At 38.7% G+C, this 26,614-nt stretch overlaps 1 pseudogene; it reads left to right on the forward strand.

Annotated features, from left to right (window-relative positions):
- The first annotated feature begins 6,149 nt into the window (after positions 1-6,149).
- The window catches only part of LOC118618533, a 40,713-nt pseudogene continuing 20,248 nt past the window's right edge, over positions 6,150-26,614 (forward strand).

Here is a 26,614-nt window from a genome sequence, read left to right on the forward strand (position 1 = left end):
GGAATAATGTTCTCATATGAAAAAGGAAATGACACAGAGACAAGAGACATACGATGCAAGAAGAAGGGGTCATGAGGCACAGAGTAGCGAGTGGGAGCCTAGAAGGCAGGGAAAGACAAGTGCCAGAATGACTGGTCTAGAGGAAGATGGACTGGAGTCTGGGACAAAGGTTGCTGTAGGGAAAAAAATAAGTAATTGTCACATTATGATATGGCACTTTGAGTAAATAAAATTTGTAGAGGTATATGATAGATCTGATAAAATTTTTGGAAGTGTAGTGAACATAGATATATAGATAACTATGTCTGGTAGAAGAATGACAATTATTAATTCCAGGAATAATAAAAACTTGTAAAAGGAAGGACATAATTATAATACAAGAATTGGCTTTGTGACTGACATTTACTTAGGTATAATGAAATAAACAGATGTCATTGATTAATTGCAAATGCCAGGTAACAATATTAGGAGTATGGGGAAATGGTTTTAAAGTACTTTATTAGTTATCTATTGCTGCGTAACAAATAAACATTGCTTAAAACAATAAACATTTATGCTCCTCACACTTCCTGTGGATCAAGAGTTAGGAAGTAGCTTAGCTGGATGGCTCTGGCTTGGGGTCTTTCATGAAATTAAAGTGCAGATATTGGCTGGGTCTGCAGCCATCTGAAGACTTGGCTGGGGCTGGAGGTCGGCTTCCAAGCTCACTCACATGGCAGCCGCAGGAAGCTTTAGTTCCTTAATGGATGTTGAATGGGTGCCTCAGTTTCTTTCTATGGGGGCCTCGTCTCACAACAGTGCAGCTAGCTTCTCTTAGTGCAAGTGATGGGAGGGAGAGAGAGAGAGAAAGAGAGAGAGAGAGCGAGCATACCATGATGGAAGTCAAATGCATTTTTATGATCTGATCTCCCAAATCAAACACTATCTCTTCTGCTTTATTCCATTTGTCAGAAGTGATTTACAAATTCCAGCCCACACTCAAGAGGAGGAGGATTAAGCCAAGAAAAAGTATCAGAGAATCTGTAAACATGTTTTTAAATTCACATAAGAATTTCTATTAATTGCAAAGTGTCAAAAGATAAACTAAATTTGAATAATAAAAAATAGTATAAGCATTTTATTTTAAATTATGAAAGTAAGTACTATTAAAAACCATTTAAAAGAGGTAAAAGTGTTTATCTTCGGGAGGAGAATTGAGGAGGTAAGGAAGAGAGAGGTACGGGACTATTTTTAGTATTATTTTTACAGCCCTTTCATATATAGTTTATTAAAATATTTTCCAATTAAAGGCAAAGAAATGAGAAAATGGAAAATAGAAAAAGCTTTCACCATGTATTTCAGTATTATTAAGGCCATGTCTTTTTGCCATCTAAGACTTCTTTGTATAACAACAACATTATTTGTTCCATTGAGAATCACAGATCTAAAGAAAGAAAAATAATGTTAATGAGGTTCCTCTCCAGCTTATCTTCCTGAAAGCAAGGGAAGGAAAAGTGAAAGAAGCGAGAGGAGAGGGGAAGAAAAGAAGGTAGTTGTAGTTCCCTTCCGAGTCACCATAACGGACAACCCTTTCATATGTTGTGAAATAAGAAAGCATTATATTTAAAAAGAATCACTATACATCAATCAAGAGCTTGATTAATATTTGTTGAATGAATTTCCAAGGAGCTAACACATCAGTGCTGCTAGTTCTCCAATATTTCTGATTTTCCCACAAGTATAGTGGAGTATTCCCCTGACTGCTTTGCCTTCTGCCTTTTGAGTTAACTGAAGTTAACCAGGGTCCAAAAATATTAAATGGACAATTCCAGAAATAAACAATTTATAAGTTTTAAATTATGCATGGTTCTGAGCATCGTGATGAAATCTCGCAACTCCCACTCGGTCCTGCCCAGGACGAATCGTGCCTTGTCCGGCACATCCATGTTCTATTTGCTCCCCGCCCATCCGTCTCCTAGTAGGTGTCTTGGTCATCAGATTGGCTGTCCTGGTATCCCAGTGCTTGTGTTCAAACCCTCATTTTACTTCATAACGGCCACACAGTGCAAGAGTGGTGAGGCTGGCAAGTTACATACACTGAAGCCGTAAAGCACTTCCTTTAAGTAAAAGATGTGAAGGTTCTGGACTTACAAAAAAGAAAAAAATATCATGTGCTGAGGTTACTTAGATCTGCAGTAAAAACAAATCTATCTGTTGAAGAAAAAATAAATTCATGCGAGTTTCACTGTCACACTTCAAACTGCAAAAGTCATGGCCACAGTGTGTGAAAAATACTTAGTTAAGATGAAAAAGGCACTAAATGTGTGGGTGGAAGACATGAACAGAGAACATGTGCTGATTGATGGCACAGTGATGTGCTGGGAAGCACTGAACCTATATGAAGACGAGCAAGGGGGTCCCTGAGAGAAGGACACTGGGCCATTGACTGCGAGAAAGGAATGGGCGCACAGAATCTGGAACAAACCGGTTGGCATTTCATCTCACATTGCAAGAAGAAAGGTTAGTATCACCTTCACATAACTTTTATTACAGTATATTGCTATAATTGTTCTATTGTGTTACTAATTATTGTTGTTAATCTCTTACTGTGCCTAATTTATGGGCTAAACATTATCACAAGAATCTATATACAGCTTGACCCATGTGGCTCAGTGGATTGAGCGTCGTCCCATGGACTGAGAGGTCCTGGTTTGATTCCTGGTCAGGCACATGCCCAGGTTTTTTGTTCAATCCCCAGTAAGGGGCATGCAGGAAGCAGCTGATTGGTATTTCTCTCTCACATCAATGTTTCTATCTCTCTTTCCCTTCCTCTCTTTAAAATATCAATAAAAACATATTTTTAAAAAAAGAAGAAATGTATATACAGCATGAAGCAACAGTAGGTTTACAGTTGTGAGTACATGAAACAGAGCTTATTCTTTTATTAGTATTTATTTATTTATTTATTTTATTATCTTTTTAATCTTTACCCAAGGACATTTTTCTATTTCTTGTTCAGATAGAGTGGGAAGGAGAGAGAGGAAGAGAGAGAGAGAGAGAAACATCGATGTGAAGGGACACATCGAGTGGCTGCCACCCGCATGACCCAACCAGGGCCGGGGACAAACTGCAACCAAGGTACATGCCCTTAGCAGGAACTGAACCCGGGTCTCTCTGGACCACAGGCCGACGCTCTAACTGCTGACCCAAACCAGCCAGGGCAGTATTTATTAATTATTGTATTATTTTTCGTATGGACAACTGTAAACCTCTTTTTGCTCCACCCTGTATAGGAAAACACATAGTATATAGGATTCAATACTATCCTTGGTTTCAGGCATTCCACTGCTGGTGTTAAAACATATCCCCCATGAATTAGGGACAACTACTGCAGATGGAGTGAAGCAATTCCTATAATTCAAGGGAAAATCTTAATCTTCAGGTTTTCTCATTTTTATTTCTGTTTGTGTACATTTTATCTTTGCACCAAATATTGCTAAAGTTATATAGTTTTTGAAAGGGTATCTCTCCAGTGTTATTAGGTGGTTCTATAAAGCAGGCAGCCATCCTGCTCACCCTGGCCTGCTCCAGGTGGACTCTCTCGCCCAGCCTCGAATCCATGTTCTGTTTAATGCCCTTCCTTCTCTCACACCCCTACGATGACTCAGGAAAACCATCCAGAAACATGCTCTTTTGTTTCTCTCTTCTGTATGGGCCACACGATCGTAAATTTGTTGAGTTTCACACACCATGCTGTGCTTTTTAAAAAAATTTTTTTTCCTTTATTGATTTTGAGAGAGAAAGAATGTGAGAAGGAGAGATAGAAACACTGATGAGAGAGAACATCGATTGACCGCCTCCTACATGCCCCCCCACTGGGGATCAGGCCTACAACCTGGGCATGTGTCCTGACCGGGAATCAAACCAGAGACCTCTTGGTACATGGGTTGATGCTCAACCACTGAGGCACACCGGCTAGAGTGACGTGCTTTTTTTTTTGGTGTTAGTAAAGATGTCCATTTAGCACTGAGTGACAGAAACGACCTGGAGTCAATTAAACAAGCAGGACGTTTCATTTTTTTTCTCGTGTAATAGGAGGTCAAGAAATTAGCTGTATTTGTTTCCTTTTTTCTGTCCAGGCAGTCACCGCATGCTCATCACGGTTGTTCAGTGTTTCAGCCTGGCTGCTCCACTTCTGCTGCTTCCTCCACATTTCTGCCTAAAACAGTAGGGGATTCAAGGCAAAGCATGTAAGCCAGCAAAATCTTTGCCACATGAAGTAGGTCTCTCAGCCCTAACCTGTGTATCTCTTTTATCTCTTTGACCAAAGCTTTGTTATCTGACCACCTCAGTGTAAGGAGGGATGGGATTATAAAGTTCTTTCTTCTTTGGGTTGTTGATTTTTGTTTGCTTGTTTTTAATATGGACACATTGCTCTAATATTATGCCAAGACCTAAAGAATCACCAGCTGAACCAAGCCCATATTGCTCTGTCAGAATGATGAATGGTGGTTGTTTTAAGCCACTAAGTTTTGGGATGGATTATAATGCATCAAAAGCTAATTGATACAGCTGCACTAAATAAAATTAGAGCTGTATTAGTAAGGGAGAAGGATATTAGTTAGGCACCCAGCTGTGTCTGTCATAGGGCGGACCAATATTTCCCATCGCTATGGTTTCCTGGGGGCTCAAAGGACTGATGTCTTTTTTAATTGATTTTTTCAAAAATTTAATAAACATGAAGATTATTAACTCTTACTTAAAAATAAAGCTGAGAGATTCAGAATGCATGTCGAGTGGGCATGCAGTGCAGTTAGTGGAGAGCAGAAGAGCAGGCCCAGACACTGTGCCTCCGGTTTCTGACTTACAGGACCACCACCAAACATCATGGTAGTGTGGGCCGTTGTCAGGTTTAGGTGTTTTTATTTTTAGTAATATATTTTTTAATTTGTGCCTAGGTAGGACTGATGGTTAGATGGGAAGACAAAGGCATGCTATTTGGAAAACAAGAGATACATGAAAACCCATTAATATTATCTTCACCAAATCTGTTGGCTATGGTCATGCTTTCTATTTCTCATAGAGCATGAACACATTCTATGACATTTCAGGAGCAATGCTAAGAAGGAAAAATACAAACAATGACTGTTATATACAACCTGGCATGTTATTTATTGAAGTAATGATTAGTCATACTTCCACAGTAATTTGGAAAGAAGTACTTCTAACTATGAATCAGAAATCTTCTCTTGGCATTTAGTTATTTTGAAACACAACAGAAAAATTATAAAAATAAACCATTAAATTTTTTTATGCAAAATGCAGAAACCCCAAATATCAACTAAAAATTAGTCTTTTATGTATACATTGAATGCTATGATATGAAATTATAGTTAAAACTAGTTATATATATATATATGTATATATTCATTACCAAAACTAATAATGATATACTTTTGATAATTAGAGTAAGTCAGTGTATCTTTTAGTAAATAAGATATTTAAAAATAATACATTGACTATGATCATTAAATTCTTCAAATGCAATATGTATGTTTATGAGTATATATGTGTATATGTATATTAACTACACAAATATTAAGTAACTAAGAGATCTTATATTCATATCTCATAGTTTACTCAATTTATATTTCACTTAATGTTACTTCCTTAACAGAAATTCATGAGGGTAAATAATGGTTCCCTGGGTGACAAAGGGTATAACCAATAAAACAACAAAGATGTAACAAGTGAAAAAAATTCTGCCTTGGAGATATGTCTCTTCAGGGTGTGGGTGTTTCCTTAGACTAAGCACTATTTATTTCACTCATAAGCTTGATTCTGCATAAGCCCCTGGCCATTGGCAGAGGGTAAGTCATTTGCCTAATTAACCACTGTGGCAGCAGGGTTTCCCTCACAGGTCTCAGCCTCCCCAGTCTTGGAATCCCATTGTTCCCATGTTTCACAGCAATGTGTCTCTTCTTTATTTCCATAATGACCTTTCCTTAGTAAATCCTTTCCCTGTTGTGGACTCCTTGAGAGTTAAGGGGAAAATTAATTTGATAGCCATGATTCGAACTAGCATTTATTTCCAATAAGCCAATATCTGATAAAGAGGGACCAATCCGATGGAGAAATTTCCAGAGGTTAAAAAGGACACAAATGCGAAAATGGCGGTGGAGTAAATGGAAGCTACACAGATGATCTCCCAGGATCAAATAGGAATTACAACTAAAATAAAGACAAATAGTTGGACAAAAGCAACAGAAAAGTGGCAGGACAGAACCATATAACCAGGGATACAAGTAGGATCTGCAGAGGTGTGAGATGGTTGCAGGCTGGGAGCCCATGGACAGCAGCGGTCTTAGCGGTGAGCAGTGCCCTCGGAGATAAAATGCTAAGCTTGCTCCACAGCACAGAGGGCTGAAACAGAGCACTGCATTGGCTACAGACACTCACTTGGGGTCTTGCAGAGGGAGGGCAGACTAGACTGGAACTCTGAGGGGACAGCCAGGATTTGGAGGGTGCTCAAATTTTCCTTGTGGGTGTTGGTGTTCAGAGTTTTTGCTGAGTCGCAGCCACAAAGAACTGTGGCCAGCATGGTCCTTCTCAGAACTGTGTGGAAAAGCAGCAGCCCCTCTCTCAGAGATTCAGCAAGTGAGGCAAAGAAACGCAAATTGAGGTTCATCAACAACCAGCATCTATCCCACCATTTGGAAATCCTCTTGCACAGAACACCAGGGCTACATTCCAAGGCCCTGAGTAACTGAAACTAATAGCCTCCAGGCAAAAAGCTAGAGGATATCTGAACCCTTCCTGGGCTTGCAAATCTACCCAGGAAAGAAAGACTTCATAGTGGTGTTTAACGTGGGCCCTTCCATGCTCATCCAAACCCAGTAGAGGGAGCCACAAACACCAGAACACCAAAACCCACTGCGATAGCCAAAATGGTGAAACAAAGAAACAAATCCCAAATGAAAGAACAAGAGAACTCTATCAAAGATGAGATCAATGAAATGCAGCTAAGCAAATTATCAGGGGTAGAGTTCAGAGCCATGATCTTGGGGAAGCTCAACAGCATAAGTATGGACATCAGCACCATGAGCAAATATATAGAAACACTGAAAACCAACCAAGTGGAGATGAAGAATGACATAGCAAAGATAAAGAACACATTGGAAGGACTAACCAGCAGAGTAGAGGAAGCTTAGGACCGGATCAATGAATTAGAAGACAGGGTAGAAAAAATCAACCAATCAGAAAATAAAAAGGAAAACAACAATTAAAAAACAGGAAGACAGCTTAAGAGACCTGTGGGACAACTGGAAACCTAATAACATTCTCATCATAGGAGTCCCTGATGAAGAAAAAAATGGGCAAGGGTTAGAGAATATGTTTGAAGAAATAGAGACAGATAAATTTCCTAAGTTGGTAAAGGAAGAGGAATTCAAGTTCAAGAAGCACAGAGAGCCCCAAGTAAGAAAAACCCAAACAGGCCCACACCAAGACACATAATAATTAAAATGACAAAGAGAAAATCCTAAAGACAGCAAGAGATAAGCAACAGGTTACCTACAAAGGCCGCCCCATAAGGCTCTCAACTGACTTCTCAACAGAAACACTATAGGCCAGAAGGTAGTGGCATGAAGAAATCAGGGTCATAAAAAACAAGGATCTGAATCCAAGACTACTTTATCCAGCAAGGCTATCATTCAAAATAGAAGGGCAAATAAAGAGTTTCTCAGACAAAAAAAAGGCTAAAAGAATATATTACCACCAAACGGGCACTACAAAATATGTTAAACGGACTACTGTAATTAGTAGAAGAAATAGGAAGAAAAACAGAACCACACTAAACAAAAATGGCAATAAATAAGTACATATCAATAATGTAAATGGATTGAATGCTTTGATAAAAATATACAGAGTAGCTGACTGGATAAGAAAGCATGACTCACATATATGTTGTTTAAAAGAAACCCACCTCACAACAAAAGACCCACATAGGTTGAAAGTGAAGGGATAGAAAAAATTTTCCAAGTAAATGGAAAAAAAAAAAATAGCTGGGGTTACAATACTCATATCTGATCAATTAGATTTCAAAATGAAGGTCATAATTAGAGACAAAGAAGGCCACTACATAATATTGAAAGGATCTATCCAATAGGAAGGTATAACCTTGGTAAACATATATGCACCCAATATTGGAGCACCAAAATATATTTAAAATCTTCTGGAGGACGTCAAAGAAGAAATCGACAGCAATACAATCATAGCAGGAGACTTCAACATTCCGCTGACATCACTAGATAGATCATCTAGACAAAAAACTTAACAAGGAAACACAGACTCTAAATGAAGCGCTAGATCAAATGGACTTAATAGATATCTACAGAGAATTACACGCCAATACTGCAGAATTCACATTCTTCTCAAGTGCACATTGGACATTATCAAAAATAGGCCACATGTTAGGGCACAAACTAAATCTCTATAAGTTCAAGAAGACTGAAATCATATCAAGCATCTTCTTAGATCACGATGGCATGTAACTAGAAATCAATTGCAACAACAACATGCAAAGACATTTGAAAATATGGAGGTTAAATAGCATGTTATTGACCAATGAATGTGTTACTATGAAGATCAAGGAAGAAATTAAAAATTTCCTGGAAACCAATGAAAATGAACACACAACAACAAAAAATCTGAGGGATGCAGCGAAAGCAGTTCTGAGAGGGAATTTCATAGCACTACAGGCCCATCTCTAGAAAGAGGAAACATGTCTAATTGCTTATCTAACCTTACAAATAAAGAACTAGAAAGAAAACAAAAAGAAAAACCCAGACAAAGTAGAAGGAAGAAAATAGTAAAGATCAGATCAGAAATAAATGACATGGAGATAAAAAAAAAAATCAAACAAACAAACAAAAAAAAACAATTCAAAGGATCAATGAAACAAATAGCTGGTTCTTTGAAAAGATAAAAAAGATTGATGGACCCTTAGCTAAACCCACCAAGAAACAGAGAGATCCTAAATACACAATATCAGAAATGAAGAGGAGAAATAATAACTGACACCACAGAAATACAAAAGGATTTTTAACAAATATTATGAACAATATGACAACAAATTCGACAATCTAAGCAAAATGGACAAATTTCTAAAAACATATACTCTCCCAAAACTGGACCAGGAAGAGATTAAAAAAACATGAACAGACCAATAACAACTAAGAAAATTGAAGATGTAATCAAGACTGTCCCAGCAAATGGTAGCCTAGGCCTGGACAGTTTCAAGGGGGAGTTTTATTGAACATTCAAAGAAGAACTAATACCCATTCTCCTCAAACTATTTCAAAACATTCAAGAAGAAGGAAGTCTTCCAAACTCATTTTATGAGGCTAGCGTAATTCTAATTACAAAACCAGAAAAAGACACTCCAAAGAAAGAAAACTATAGGCCAATATCCCTGATGAACATAGATGCCAAAATCCTGAACAAAATACTAGCAAATCAGATCCAGCAATACATCAAAAAAATTATTCAACATGACCAAATGGGATTCATCCCAGGGATGCATGGCTGATACAATATTCTCAAATCAATGAGTGTGATACACCACATAAACAAAATGAAAGATAAAAATTATATGATCATATTAATAGATGCTCAAAAAGCATTTGACAAAATCCAGCACCCATTTCTGATAAAAACGCTCAGCAATGTGGGAATAGAGGGATCATATCTTGACATAATAAAGGCCATATATGAAACACCTACAGCCAACATCATACTCAATAGACAACAACTAAAAACATTTACCTTAAGAACAGAAACAAGACAAAGATGTCCACTTTTGCCACTGTTATTTAACATAGTACTGGAAGTCTTAGCTACAGCAATTAGACATGAAGAAAAATTAAAGGGATTTAGATTAGAAAGGAGGAAGTGAAACTGTCATTATTTGCAGATGACATGATACTATACGTAGAAAACCCCAAATACTCCATCAAAAACCTACTAGACTTCATAAATGAATTTGGCAAAGTAGCAAGATACAAAGTTAACGTCAAGAAATCCATGGCATTCTTATACACCAATGATAAACTCACAGAAAGAGAAACTAAAAAAAAATCCCATTTACCATTGCAGCAAAAAAAAATTAAGATACCTAGGAATAAACTTAACCAAAGAAGTAAAGGACCTATTTGCAGACAACTACAGGACATTGAAAAATGAAATAGAGGAAGATATAAAAAAGTGGAAATACATACTTCGTTCATGTGTTGGAAGAATTAACATCATTAAAATGTCCATACTACCCAAAGTAATCTAGAGATTTAATGCAATCCTCATCAAAATACCAACAACATACTTCACAGAACTAGAACAAATACTTCAAAAGTTCATATGGAACCCAAAACGACCTTGAATAGCCACAGCAATCTTGAATAAGAAGGATAATGTAGGCAAGATTACAACACTGGATATCAGGTTATACTACAAACTTACTGTAATCAAAACAGCCTGGTACTGGCACAAGAACAGGTACATAAAACAGAGAACCCAGAAATGGACCCAAAACATTATGCTCAATTAATATTTGACAAAGTTGGCAAGAGCATACAGTGGAGTAAAGACATCCTCTTTAATAAATGGTGTTAGGAAATTGGACAGCTACTTGCAAAAAATGAAACTAGACCATCAACTTACACCATACACAAGAATAAACTCAAAATGGATAAAAGACTTAAATGTGACTCATGAATTTATAAAAATCCTGGATAAAAATGTAGGCAACAAAATTTCAGGCATCATACGCAGCAGAATTTTTGCTGATACATCACCTAAGGCAACCGAAACAAAGGAAAAAATGAACACATGGGACTACATCAAACTCGAAAGCTTCTGCACAGCAAAAGAAACAACCACCAAAATGCAAAGGTAACCCACTGTATCGAGAGCATAGTAGGCAATGATACATCATATAAGGGGTTAATTTTCAAAATATATAGAGTGCTCATACAACTCCAAAAAAGGAAGACAAAGAATCCAATTTAAAAATGGGCAGAGGAACTAAATAGACACCTCTCCAAACAGGACATACAAATGGCTAAGAAACATATGAAGAAATGCTCAACATCACTAATCATCAGAGAGATGCAAATTAAAGCAACTATGAGGTATCACCTCACACCTGTCATAATGGCCGCCATCAACAAATCATCAAACAACAAGTGTTGACGAGCGTGTGGATGAAAGGCATCTCTAGTGCACTGCTGGTGGGAATGCAGACTAGTGCAGCCACTATGGAAAACAATATGGTGTTACCTCAAAAAATTAAAAATTGAACTTCCATTTGACCCAGTGATCCCACTTCTAGGAATATACCCTAAGAAGCCTGAAACACCAATCAGAAAGAATATATGTACCCCTATGTTCACAGAAGCACTATTTACAATAGCTAAGATCTGGAAACACCCCAAATGTCCATCAGCAGTCAAATGCATAACAAATCTGTGGTACATATACACAATGGAGTACTATGCAGCCATAAGAAAGAAAGATCTCTTATCCTTTGAGACGACATGGAGGAACCTGGAAAGTATTATCCTAAGCAAAACAAGCAAAACAGAGAAATACAAGTATCATATGATCTCACTTATTTGTGGATTATAATGAACATAACAGTCTAAAGTACAGGGTAGTCCCAGAGAAGTGGAAGTAAGGTACAGACTGACAATCCCCAGAAGGGGGGGGGGGACAGATAAACCTCAGAACTTATATGCATGCATGCATAACGAATGGACATGTACAATAGATTGGGGACAGGGCAGGGAGGACGGGGAGAAGGGTGTCAGTGGGGGAACATGGGGAAACATCTGTAACATAAATTAATTAATTAATTTTAAAAAAAGACACAAAGTAATGAAGGCCATCTTGATTTTTACTAGAGAGTTAATGGAAGTCTGTAATATTATCTACTTCAATGTTCTCAGCCAAAGGGCCATTTAAAATTAGTTAATATATAACAGTGATATTCTGTATAGATGCAGAAGGTCCTTCAAATAAAGAAGTCTGCAAGCTTTGGAACTCAGTGCTGTCCTCATTCGTGAAGGCTCTGCTCTCCTAATGGTTCCATCTGCAGAGGGCCTGGTTTCCTTTTCCAGTACTGGGCACTAAGGGCGGAGATGAGTCACATGGCTATCCCAGCTCCCAGAAAGTTGTAGAGTAACTAACAAAGGCCAACATTGAAACTCATTTTCTACTCATTTGACATAACTGTGTTTTTCTGGTTGCACAGCTGAGATTTTTCAGAGTACAATAAATGCACATTGGACCCTGATCTAGTGAACTGCCAGGAGTCAAGGAGTCAGTACAGGTAAGACTTTTCTCAGAAGGCCAGACTTTACCAGATAAAAACAACATTGTGCAGCTCCTATGTTTTCATACAGTTCTTATTTCTGAATTGGATTTTATATTTGTCAAGAACCTAGGCTGTATTTTATTCTTCATTCAGACCCCAAACCTGTATAGGGAGCATACAGATGTATCTATATCATAAGCCTACCACAGTATATTGATTGGAATGCTAAAGGACGAAATTAATATGTTCATAATTAGAGAAAAGAGCTTCTGATACTTACTCATTAGAGGCATCTGGTGAGAATTCCAGAAGAACTTAGGGTATTGGTATAAAGTCAAGACAGGTGTATGACTGAGAGGGTTTTAAGTGAGGTCCCCATAGAAGCAGACACTTAGGGGCAGGGTGAAGACTGGTATTGAGAAGATTGTGGAGATGAGAAGGAAGCAGAGGAGGGATGGCAAATTTTATAACACAAGTTCTAGCTTTGGTGAAGCACCTTCATCGCAGTGGCTGTATTAGGGACATCACATGATATAATCCATGCAAAACCCTTAGCCAGGACCTAATACACAGCAATACTGGAAAACATTTATTTGAGGTCTCCCATGGGGCAGGTACCTGTGCAGTGCTTTTTATAACACTAATTTAATTTTCAGAGAAACTCCAAAAGAGAGATGTTATTATTATAACTGTATTACAGATCCAGCAACTGATATCTACATCATCTAACATGCACATTGGCTATAATATTACCAGTTTTAAATATTATGTGTTTATATATAAATGCTCTGGGTACAGAAAGTGATTTGTAAGCATTTGACATTTTAGTTCCAGGGTTAATAAAATATTTGATTAAATCTTTTCAGGTAGAATTTTCTTTGGGACCTAAACAACTTCTACTAGCTTATATAAAAGGTATTCTTTGGAAAGGAGGATTGTGGCCTCTGTCTTCTGGAATACTTAGTTATCAGGGCCCTTTGGAAAAATAGTGTGTCAGATCCTCTTGACTTTAGGTTTAAGAGCACTTAAAGGGACATTAACACAACCTTCTTTCCCAGACTTTCACTTTCTTTCATTCTAGTTTAGCCAAGACATACTCACTGTAGTTATGTTATAATGCAAGGCATAATAATTTTGTATATTGCCTACCATGTATACCTCATTACCACTCTGCAAAAAATGACTGTACACTTTATTAAATTTGCAAGATTGACTTAATTGAAATTGCACTTAATTTTAAATTTAAACCTTCTGCCTGTATGCTCAAACTTGTTAGGTGATTATACATGTCACATTGCCTAATAATTTCACTTTTAAAAATTATTCTAGATAAACAGAGGAATACTGACTCTGATGCCATTGTCATACTTTTTCTCATTTTGATGACGAGTCCATTCAGTGAATGTGACCATGATGCCTACATGCACTCGAAAGCAGCTGAAGGCCGACCAGCTTGCCTGCACAGAAAATGGAATCCTCTCCTTAGAAAACATCAGGGACAAGCAGAATGTAAAGATCAATGAAGATTAATGGCATATTGCTTAATACAAATTAAAACAGACAGAGAAAATGGAGTCTCTTGTGGTTAATCAGGGGCTTATCAGGGTCCTTATTTTTATGTGAAAATGCAGTTGCAGGAGGCTTGCTGTGAGATGCAGATGTTGCTTATACAGCCCTGCTGGCTGGCAGTGGGAGAGGCATGTGTGATGGAGCTTTGTGGATTTGGGTTGAAAGGGAACATAACGTCTTACCAGAATTCATCAAGGTCTCATCATGTTTATCAAACATTAGTGATAGGAAAACCTGTGCACACCACAAAAACATCTTGTGGCCAGTGTTCACAAAAGGTATTATGTATCCTGTCACTGGATGTGTTTCCTTCTTGGTTTTGCTGCTGGGAAGCTCAGCATTGAATGTGTGACACAGTTTAACTTTTTTGCAAGCTTAGGATGTTTTGGGGTACTATTGAGCCTTTGCTTTGCTTTATCTAACCTCATACACTGTCTTCTTCCATTAACTTTTTAAAGGCTTTTATGGAACCACACAGGGAAGGAATAAATGAATACATTAATTCATTGACATTCTTATAGCTAAATACCAATCTTTAAGTTACAGTGAGTGATGAGACAAAGACTTGCCAGAGGCTAAAATATTTCATAAGCTGAAGAACACATACACCTACAGCTATTGTTGAGGTTGTAAAAATGAAATCTAGTTGGATTGACTGGTGCTCAATCTCAGGTATATATTGAGCCAGATATGTATTAGTTTCTCAGGGAAACAGTAGGAAGTATAGACAAGTTTTAAAGAGAAAAGAAAAGGCCAATTGATTTAGGAACAAAACCCAGGTTGCAATACAAGTGGAAAAATTTCTCGAGCATCAGCTTTGAGAGTAGAAGTCAATGTTTGATTGTAAGAAGAAATGGAGAGTTGTTATCAGTGTTAACAAACATCTTGAATGTCTTGGAGAGCTCACAATTTCTGGTGTCCTGGTGCAGTATAATTAACTCTTCGTGAATTTGCTGGGGTGGAAGACAGAGGTTGCATTTTGGATGATGGGGTTTATGACACATCCCATATGAACTACACTGTGGTGTAGCAGGAGAAACAAAGTTGTGTCCATAGCTCCTAGGCAGTGGAGTTCAGTTCCTGGGGCTGTTGTTCCATCTGTATATTAGTCTACTAGTGGTGGATGGTGAATTCACAAGGGGATCCAAAGGCACTTCAGGAAGTGGTCTTTAGAGAGAGGAAATAGGCCAGAGGCTCTGATTGGAGACCAATAGCTGTGTGGTCTGTAAACCAGGAAAATATTTTTAATGGACTAAGTGGCCATGATTGGAACAAAGTGTGTGTGTGTGTGTGTGTGTGTGTGTGTGTGTGTATTGGTGGACCTCCATGTCAAGGTAGAGTTGTGATTATGGGAGGTAGGCAGGGTTGTTACAGAATTTCTATAATGACATTCATGCAAATTTGGGGTTTGAGAGATGGCATTGCAACTCTTGGTTCAACAACTTATTTAACTACTTTACATATATTAACTCACTTAACTTTTGTTTAGCTCTGTAATGTAGATGCTGTGATTATACTCATTTTACAAAAGAGGAAACTAAGACATTAAACATATAGGTGACTTCTCCAGAGTTATTCAACTTCTAAGCCCAGTAACTGAAGCTCAAACCGAGGCTTTGAGAAGTCAGACAGCTAACACACCACATCATCTTTGCTGCTCTGAATCCCTACTTAGAGTGGCATTGGTGGGCCATGCAGCAGGGATTAGAATGTCTGTAATGACATTCAGGCAAATTTGGGGTGGTGAGGTCAGCAGCAACCAGAACTGTGCCTCTCTTCCCTCTCCACCGCCACCTAACACCCATGCCCTATTTCTGAGCTTAGCTCTCAAACACAGAATGGGTTTTCTTTTCAGAAAAAAAAAAAAATTAATTGATAGAGACATTGTCTTCATTTTTCAACTAACTGGTCTATGAGGAATAGTTCCTCCACTTGTCCATCAAGGACGATTTCCTCTGCAGTTATCATCTTGGCAACAAAAGTGTGACATCTTTGCTAAGCTACTGAAAAGTAGTATTCTTTTCCCAGGAAGAAGTTTCTTGTACTGGCCCTAGAAATATACAATACAGGGAAGAGCTTGAGGGATCCTCTGCAAGATAAAGTAAGTCTGCCTCTCTCCATTAAAACAGACTTCAACAAAAAGCTGTACTCACTTCATAGTTAAGCTCTCAGAATGTAGACTGATTAGAGCCTCTAAGTACTGGTACCACCACTAGTTATCTCATGACTTTTACAGCCTCACTTTTGTCACAAGAGATCATGACCAGATAACTGCTTCCTTGGCAGGGGAATGTCCCCTTTATAATAACTCACCATAAATACCATTCGTGGTGACAGCCTTTCTGCCTCTGATCTGCAATGTGCTCCAATTACCATTGACAAGATATCCGATGTTTCAGCCCTTCTGTTTGAAGAAGGTAGAGGGTAGGAAATATTAACTTTATCCATTATGATATTTTTACTCTAAAAATAACCCAATTGAGGTGTAAGTGTGGAAAGAAAGTAAAAAACAAAATAATATGGCAGTGTCCCTAATTGGTTCCTAGATTCGCTCTCATTCTCTCTTTTCAAACCACTCTAGATCTGTCTCTTTCCCCATGTTTACTTTCAATTGTCTTTATCTTCCCTAAGATTCAAGACAGCAATTAACACCTGCAACAGAAATTTAAGGGATGTCAGCTACCTAGGAATTCTAGTAGCAATTAAAATATTATCAGAAAAAAGTTTAAATTTCAACTGAAGAAAAAGAAAAAAGAAAATATCATTAAAAAGTCTTCAGTGACATTTTAATGCTAGAAACAAAACTCTTCCCAGATCTCATGGGAAGCGATGTACGCACAGAGACCTTTTTAAATAAATGTCATATAGGACAGAGAGAGCCCACCTGCTTAGAGCAGACAGGGCAGCTTTTCAGAGACTCTAGGCCAACAGTGATGGGCTTTCAGAACAATGAGGATTTACATATGGTCTGTGCCTGGAAAACTATATCAGCCAGGGTTCAGCCAGGAAAACAGAGCTACTATGAGTAATGTACAATGAAGACTTTATTATGGGAATTGGACCTGACACACATGTTGCAAACACTGGGGAAGGATAGACCTAGAAGGGCCATTGGAGAGTCAGCCACTAGCTAGTTTGACTGCAGCTGTGGTGTGGATCACATCATAACTTGCAGGAACATGCTGTAGCCAATGTTAGGCCCTCAGAGTGGGGTACTAAAAGAAGGAGCTCAAGAAGGGTTTATGGGAAACTCATGCTTCTGTGGAGATCTCATCTCTCTGGGTCCACAGCCAAGTACCCTGTTGGAAGAAGAGCAGGAGAAGGGGCAGAGGAGATGGGGACAAGCTGGGCCTGCCAAATGATTCTGCTCCATGCACGGTCTCACCACCATGACATTTGGAGAGTAATGACTTCTGTTTCACTTCCTCTTTCCAAGACTCATGTAAGTTCTTCCTTTTGACAGCTCTAATCAGGATCGGAGAGAGGATTCTCAGAAATATAGTTCCCAGTATTAGCCAAGTTGTCATAACACAGTCTAGTTTTCTAACTATACAATAGCTCATTTACCTCAAGCTATCTGGCTATTCATTATTTCTTTTTTAAAATTATTTTTATCAATTTGTTTTTGTTACAGATGTTTCTCCTTTTTTCCCCATTGACACCTTCCTCCCCATCCTCCCCACCCATTCCACAGTTTTATTGTCTATGTCCATTGGTTATGCATATTATGCATACATGCATATAAGTTCTGTGCTTTATCCCTTCTCCCCTAACCCCCCCTCTTCTGAGGTTTGTCAGTCTGTACCCTACCTCTATGTCTCTGGGTCAATTTTGTTCATCACTTTCTGTAGTTCATTGTATTCCACAAATAAGTGAGATAATGTGATATTTGTCTTTCTCTGCTTGGCTTTTTTCACTTAGCATAATACTCTCCAGGTCCCTCCATATCATCTCACATGATAAGAGATCTTTCTTTCTTACAGCTGCATAGTATTCCATTGTGTTCATGTACCACAGCTTTTTTATCCACTCATCTAATGATGAACATTTGGTTTGTTTCCAGATCTTAGCTATTGTAAATAGTGCTGCTATGAACATAGGGGTACATATGTTCTTTCTGACTGGTGTTTCAGGCTTCTTAGGGTATATTCCTAGAAGTGGGATCACTGGGTCAAATGGAAGTTCAATTTTTAACTTTTTGAGGTAACACCATAGTGTTTTCCACAGTGGCTGCACCAGTCTGCATTCCCACCAGCAATGTACTAGAGTTTCCTTTTCTCCATACCCTCGCCAACACTTGTTGTTTGATAATTTGTTGATTGCAGCCATTCTGACAGGTGTAAAGTGATACCTCATAGTTGTTTTAATTTGCATCTCTCTGATGATTAGTGATGTGGAGTATTTCTTCATATGTCTCTTGGCCACTTGTATGTCCTGTTTGGAGAGGTGTCTATTTAGCCCCTCTACCTATTTTTTAATTGGATTCTTTGTCTTCCTTTTTTTGAGTTGTATGAGTATTCTATATATTTTGAAAATTAATCCCTTATCTGATGCATCATTGGTAATTATAGTCTCCCATATGGTGGGTTCCCTTTCCATTCTGATGATTGTTTCTTTTGCTGTGTAAAAGCTTTTGAGTTTGATGTAGTCCCATGTGTTCATTTTCTCCTTTGTTTCTCTTGCCTTAGGTGTGGTATCAGCAAAAATCTGCTGCGTATGATGCCTGAAATTTTGTTGCCTATATTTTCTTCTAGAATTTTTATGGATTCACAAATTACATTTAAGTCTTCTATCAATTTTGAGTTTATTTTTATGTGGTGTAAGTTGGTGGTCTAGCCTCAATTTTTTTTGCAAGTAGCTGTCCAATTTTCCCAACACCATTTATTGAAGAGACTGTCTTGACTCCACTCTATGCTATTGCCTTCTTTGTCAAATATTAATTGGGCATATTGTCTTGGGTCAATTTCTGGGTTTTCTGTTCAGTTACATTGATCTACCTGTTCTTGTGCCAGTACCAGGCTGTTTTGATTACAGTGGCTTTGTAGTATAACCTGGTATATGGTAGTGTGATCCCACCTACTTCCTTGATATCTTGTTTATCAAGAGGGCTGTGGCTATTTGGGGTCTTTTTTGATTCTATATAAACTTTTGGAGTGTTTGTTCTAGTTCTGTGAAATATGTCATTGGTATTTTGATGAGTATTGCATTGAATCTATAGATTGCTTTGGGTAGTATGGACATTTAAATGATGTTAATTCTTCTAATGCATGAACAAGGTATGTGTTTCTACTTTTTTATATCTCTCTCTATTTCTTTTTTCAATGACCAGTAGTTTTCTGTGAAGAGGTCCTTTACTTCTTTGGTTAACTTTATCCTAGGTATCTTAATTTTTTGCTGTGAGAGTAAATGGGATTGTTTTTTTAGTTTCTCTTTCTGTGAGTTCATCATTGGTGTATAAGAATGCCGTCAATTTCTTTATGTTAATTTTGTATCCTGCTACTTTGCCAAATTCACTTGTTAAGTCTAGTAGATTTTTGATGGAGTCTTTGGGATTTTCTATATACAATATCATCTCATCTGCAAATAATGAGAGTTTCACTTTCCAATTTGGATCCCTTTTATTTTTCTTCATGTCTAATTGCTGTGGCTAAGACTTCTAGTACTATGTTAAATAAGAATGGCAAAAGTGGGCATCCCTGTCTTGTTCCCGTTTTTTAGGAAATGCTTTTAGTTTTTGCCGATTGAGTATGATGTTGGCTTTAGTTTTTTCATACATGACTTTTATTATGTTGAGATATGTTCCCTCTATTCCCACATTGCTGAGCATTTTTATCAGAAATGGGTGCTGGATTTTGTTGAATGCTTTTTTAGCATCTATTAATATGATCATATAATTTTTTTCTTTCATTTTGTTTATGTGGTGTATCACACTTATTGATTTGCGAATATTGTACCAGCCATAGATCCCGGGGATGAATCCCACTTCGTCCTGGTGAATAATTTTTTTTTTGATGTATTGCTGGATCTGATTTGCTAGTATTTTGTTCAGGATTTTGGCGTCTGTGTTCATCAGGGATATTGGCCTGTAGTTTTCTTTCTTTGTAGTGTCTTTATCTGGTTTTGGAGTTAGGATTATGCTGGCCTCATAAAATGAGTTTGGAAGTGTTTTGTCTTCTTAGATTTTTTGGAAGAATTTGAGGAGAATGGGTATTAGATCTTCTTTGAATGTTTGGTAAAACTCTCCTGTGAAGCCATCTGGGCCTGGTCTTTTGTTTGCTGGGAATTTCTTAATTACATCTTCAATTTCCTTCATTGTTATTGGTCTGTTCAAGTTTTATATCTCTTCCTGGTTCAGTTTTGGGAGGCTGTGTGTTTCTAGAAATTTGTGCATTTTTCATAGATTGTCCAACTTCTTTACGTATAATTGTTCATAGTATGTTTCGATGATCCTTTGTATTTCTGTGGTGTCACTTGTTACCTCTCCTCCTTTGTTTCTGATTTTGTTTACTTGGTTTCTCTCTGTTTCTTGGTGAGCCTGGCTAAAGGTCCATTGATCGTGTTTATCTTTTCAAAGAACCAGCTTTTTGTTTCATTGATCTTTTGAATTGTTTTTTTTGGTCTCCATGTCATTTACTTCTGTTCTGACCTTTACTATTTCCTTACTCCTACTGGGTTTTTCTTTTTGTTTACTTTCTAGTTCTTTAAGTTGTGGGTTAGAAAGTCAATTAGGAATTTTTCTTGTTTCTTGAAGTAGGCTTGTAGTGCTATGAACTTCTCTCTCAGGACTGCTTTCACTGTGTCCCATAGATTTTGTGTTGTTGTGTGTTTGTTTTCATTGGTTTCTAGAAAGCTTTAAATTTCTTCCTTGATCTCTCTAATAAGCATTAATTTTTTAATAACATGCTATTTAGCCTCCTAGTGTTTGAAAGTTTTTTTGTGTTTTTATTGTAATTGAGTTCTAGTTTCATGCTACTGTGATCTGAGAAGATGTTTGATATGATTTCAATCTTCTTGAATTTATAGAGATTTGCTTTGTGTCCTATCATGTGGTCTATCTTTGAGAATGTACCATGTGCACTTGAGAAGGATGTATATTCTGCAGCTTTGGGGTGAAGTGTTCTGTAAATATCAATGAAGTCCAACTGATCTAGTTTTTCTTGTAAAGATGCTATCGTTAATTTTTTGTCTAGAAGATCTATCTAGTGGTGTCAGTGGCATGTTGAACTCACCCACTATGATTGTGTTGCTATTGATTTCTTCCTTCAAGTCCTCCAGAAGTTTTTTAGTATACTTTGATGCTCCCATGTTTGGTGCATATATTTTTACCAGGGTTATATCCTCCTGTTGGATTGATCCTTTTAATATTATGTAGTGACCTTCTCTGTCTCTTATTATGGCTCTCGTTTTAAAGTCTATCTTGTCAGATATGAGTATTGCTACACCAGCTTTTTTTCATTTCTATTTTCTTGGAATTTTTTTTTTTCATCCCTTCACTTTCATCCTGTGTAAGTCTTTTGTTGTGAGGTGGGTCTCTTGTAGACAGCATATATATGGGTCAGGTTTTTGTATTCAATCAGCTACCCTATGTCTTTTGACTGGAGCATTTAAGTGATATACATTTAAGGTAATTATCGATAGATAGTTATTAGTTGCCATTTTTATTTTATGCCTGTGTTCCTCTTTTTCTCTCTCTGTTTCTTCTTCTTACAACAGTCCTTTCAACATTTCTTGCAGTGCTGGTTTGGTGGTGGTAAATTCCTTTAGCTTTTTTTTATTCGTGAAGCTCTTTATTTCTCCTTCAATTTTGAATGATAGACTTGCTGGATAGAGTAGTCTTGAATTCAGACCCTTGTCTTGCATTACTTTGTACACCTCATTCCACTCCCTTCTGGCCTGCAGTGTTTCTATTGAGAAATCAGCTGACAGTCTAACGGGAGCTCTCTTGTAGGTAACTTTCATTCTCTCTCTTTCTTCCTTTAAGATTTTTTCTTTGTCTTTAATGTTTGCCATTTTTATTATGATGTGTCTAGCTGTGGGTTTTCTGGGGTTCATCTTGCTTGGGACTCTCTGTGTTTCCTGGACATGTGTGACTTTTTCTTTCACCAGTTTAGAAAAGTTTTCTGTCATTATTTCTTCAAACAGGATCTCTATTTTTTCTTTCTGGTTTTTCTCCTTCCAGTATCCCTATAATGCGAATGTTGTTATGTTTTGTATTGTCCCAGAGCCCCCTTAAACTTTCCTCCTGCTTTTAAAAATTTTTTTGAAATTGCTACTTTATTTGGGTGTTTTTCTCTACCTTGTTTTCTAAGTCGCTGATTTGGTCTTCAGCTTCTTGTAATCTACTATTGAACTCTTCTAAGGTATTTTTCATAACAGCTATGTCATTCTTTATTTCCTCTTGATTTTTATGCATAGCCTCTACCTCTCTTTTTAAGCTGAAGTAGTTCCCCGTGAGCTCTTCATAATTCTTACGTTGCTTGCAGTTCTTACCAAATTGTTTGTGCACCCTTAAAATCATTGCTTTGAATTCTTTATCTGACAAGTTCCTTTCTTCCATTTTCTGTAGTTCCTTTTCCAGTAATTCATCTTTTTTTTTCTTTCTTTTGGGTGTTGTGTCTTTGTCTCCCCATTTTAGCCATCTGGTAGCTCTAGTCCTGGTGAGGGATGTTTGGGTGTGTAGGCAGCTCACTGTATATCAAATAAGGCTACTGTGCCTCCCAGACTGTTCTGTTGTGTGTCACCTCTTGACTGCTATGGATCCTGGAGAATTGACTACGGGGGCTGGTATTGGTGTGTCCTGGTTGGTGCTGCTGCTGGATTGCATGGGCCCCTCTGAAGCTGTTCCCTGTTGGTCACTGGTGCCACTTGTAACTGTTTTTCTCAGGCCCTGCTGGAGCCACACTCACCGTCTGCACCTTGGGTGGCTGGGTCACACAGATCCCTGTGGATCCCAGGTTCTGCACCACTCTTGTGGGCTGCTGCGTCACACAGGTTCGTCTGGCACCACGGCTCCACACCTCTCTTTTAGGCCACTGGGTTGCACAGGTCCCTCTGGATCCCTGGCTTCCCACCACTCCTGTGGACCACTGGGTCACATAGGCCCCTATGGATCCCTGGCTTCCCACTGCTCTTATGGGCAGCAGTGTTGCACAGGCCCCGATGGAGGCCCAGGTCCCGCTGCTAGTGGCTGGGGAGTGCTGCCGCCCAGTGAAGCTCAGCTTTTGCTCAGCCTTTGCTGTAGTTTTTGAGGATGGTTCTCTGCTGCTGGTCTGTGCTTCTGTTGCCTGGAGATGGATGTCTGCTCCATAGTCTCTGTTGCTGGGGGTATATCTGAACTCTGATTGGGCTGCTACTGTGGGGGATGGTGCTGGGCTTTTGGCTGTTCCACCTTTTTGCAATTCTCAGTTTCTGCAACTGGCACCTTGACAGTTCCACTACTGTGCACTGGTCTGTGTTGACACAGCATGTCCACCGGTCCAATGGTGCCAGGTGCACTGGTGGGCTCAGGTTGCTGGGCCCTAGCCACTCCCATTGCCTCCTCCCAGGAAAACCTGGGATCTTCCAAAAAGGTGTGACCTCTCTGTGGTGCAAGGAGAAGAGCCCTGAAGAGCCGCTTACCACGGTAGCCAATGCTCCCGCCCACAGCATAGGAACCTTCTGGTCCACGTCTCTGCACTGCACAGGTTTGGTCATCCACCTTCACGGCCACTCACACTCTCTCACACACTCACCCTCCCTCAGGTCCTGCCACCACCACCTTCTCCATCTTGACAGCATTCTTCTGGCTACTTATTATTTCAATGAACACTCGCTTAGTACTCATCACTATTCAAAGCATTAACATCTCACAAAAAGCATGTTTTTGATCTTTAAAGAGCTCAGAGTCTACTTAGGAGAGAGAGAGAGAGAGAGAGAGAGAGAGAGAGAGAGAGAGAGAGAGGTAAATATAAACAAAAATTCAGTGATTCAATGTGATAAATGTATTATTTCAAATATGAAAAAAATTGTTTAGAAATGCCAAGGAAGAGGCCTTTTCTGAATGAGTCAGGAAAGTCTTTTCTTGAGGATGAATATGTGGTTAATACAACCTAAGAATTCATCTTCTAGGTATCTACTCAAAAGAAATTAAAACATGTCCAAGAAAAGACTATGTATAACAGCATCAAAAACAATATACCGAGACTCAACCGATAAACACAAACTCATAGACACATATGACAGTATGGTGGTTACCAATGGGCAAGGTAGGGAGGGAGGAGGTAGAAGAGGGTAAAGGGAGTCAAGTACATGGTGACGGAAGGAGATTTAACTTTGGGTGGTAAACATAAAATATAATATACATATGATGTATTATAGAATTGTATACTTGAAACTTATATGATTTTATTAACCAATGTTATCTTGCTAAATTTAATAAAAGTAATATACCAAGCTGAAAGCAATTCAATGTCTATTAACTGGTGAATAGATAAACACAATTTAGTGTATTCATAAAATGAAATACTATGCAGCAATTAAGAAGAACAAACTGCCCTGGCTGGTTTCACACAGTGGTTAGAGCTTTGGCCTGCAGTCCAGAGAGACACTTGTTCGGTTCCTGCTAAGGGCACGTACCTCGGTTGCAATTTGTCCCCGGCCCTGGTTGGGTCATGCAGGTGGCAGCCACTCGATGTGTCCCTTTCATGTAGATATTTCTCTCTCTCTCTCTCTCTCTCTCTCTCTCTCTCTCTCTCTCTCCCTCCCTCTCTCTCCCTCCCACTCTATCGGAACAAAAGGAAAAATGTCCTTGGGTGAGTATAAAAAAAGAACAAACTACTGATACATATAATAACATGGGTGAACCTGAAAAACATTATAATCAATGATAAATGCCAGAAATAATAAAAGCCCCAATACTGGGGCTGGGAGCATGGGTTGATTACAGGTAGAAATGAGGGAATTTGGGGGTTGATAGAAGTGTTCTGTGTAACTGTATAAATATACTAAAATCATTGAACTGTATATTAAAAATGAGTAAATTGTGATATGTAATTTAAACCTTAATAAAGCTGTTAAAAATGTTACTGTTTTCTCACTTTGTACTAAGGTGATAAATACATCACAAACACACTTTTATGTGTGAATTCTTTCAAAGTATGGTTTTGTTAGTTGGAGAGCCAGTATGTTAGGCTCATGCTAGATATCCCAATATCTCAGCAATATAAAAGAAATTTATTTCTGGTTCCTATAAGTCTGTAACAAACGCTCCCCATTCAGATGCTTTTTCAGGGAGCCAGACCCCTTTCCTCTTATGATTCTTCTGTTTCTAATGTAGATTCTAAGATTGTGTTATTTATGGGCATGGAGCCAAGGGAAGATAAAGAGAGCTTGGAGGAATGTGTGTAGTGGAGGTGGTGTTTACAAACTGGGCCTAGAACTGATGACCTCCACTTCGACTCACATTCCAGTGGCCAACACGCCATCATTGGTCCACACCTAAAAGCAAGGGAGGTTGGCAAGTTCATCTAGTAGTGTGTCCTGGACAAAGAGGAAGTAGGTTTGATGAAATGCCAGCTTCCGTAAACCACATCAGCAAGCCATGCTTTCCTCCTCAATCTCATTTCACTTGCTCTTTTGAGGTTTGCAACTGATATATAGAGACATGCTGGGCAAACTCTGGGTTGCTATCTCTAGTGATCGACTGAGGCTGAAGAACAAATCCTCCCTGATACTACTGGCCATGAACATGGCAGTACTGATCACAAAATACCCCTTTGCTACATCATTCTGCACAACCCTTATCTTTATCTGGAGTGGGCAGCAGAAATTGAGGAGCAAGCTTACACTGATACCTGAACTGCTCTCTTTTATGAATTATACTGTGGCAGAAGCTACAAGCATCATCCTTTTATGGCACTCTTTTGGGGCTTGGGGTGTAATGTTAGATTACCCACTAATAACTGGGGGAAATGAGTGAGCTCGGCTTTCAGAAGGGCCTGTTTTCAGAGATGGCACCGGCTCCGTGAGGGCAGAACTAAGCAAAGTTCCCGAGTGAGCAAAGGGATGGCTGCTATTTAAAGAGAAGATCGATGTAACCACATATGCTATCAATATTATAGCTAATTAAGGTTTTCCACTTGGACCACCAGAAGTCATAAAAACAATGGTGCCCCCTAAGTTGGCAGGCCCTAACCTATTTCATGCTCAGTTCTACTGATTTCCTGCCTCATAAAGAAATTATCTAAGAGGGTTTATTAAAGCTTTCAGCATCCTCGTAAAACAGTGCCGGTGTCAGGAGGAGGATATTGATGGATTGTCCATTACCAGCTGTGCGTGGGATCTCGGAAAAGAGCAGGATGCTTGTTGCATCTTCAGGACGGAAGAGCAATAGTGCTTAATTACACCGAGGCTCTATTATCTCAGCAGCATGTCTGTTTTCACTATGAAGTCTTGAAATCTTTGGGATGAGCGGCTCTGACTTGATAGTGGTAATTGACTGGAAAGGAACATTTAAAGGCGGCTCTGCATCTACCTTTGACCTTATCTCAGGACCTCGAGCGTTCCTGCCTGAAACCCTCCGAGGCCGGTCCTCCACGCTAGAAATAACTCCCAGCTTCTGCCCTGTGCTCCAACTCCATCTGCCTCCCCAGTCTCCCCCAACCTTTCCCTCACTCACCACAACCCGCCACCCTGGGCTTTTCTGTGTTTTCCAAGCAA

Source organism: Molossus molossus, unplaced genomic scaffold (assembly GCF_014108415.1).
Source record: "Molossus molossus isolate mMolMol1 unplaced genomic scaffold, mMolMol1.p scaffold_m16_p_6, whole genome shotgun sequence".
Lineage (NCBI taxonomy): Eukaryota > Metazoa > Chordata > Mammalia > Chiroptera > Molossidae > Molossus > Molossus molossus.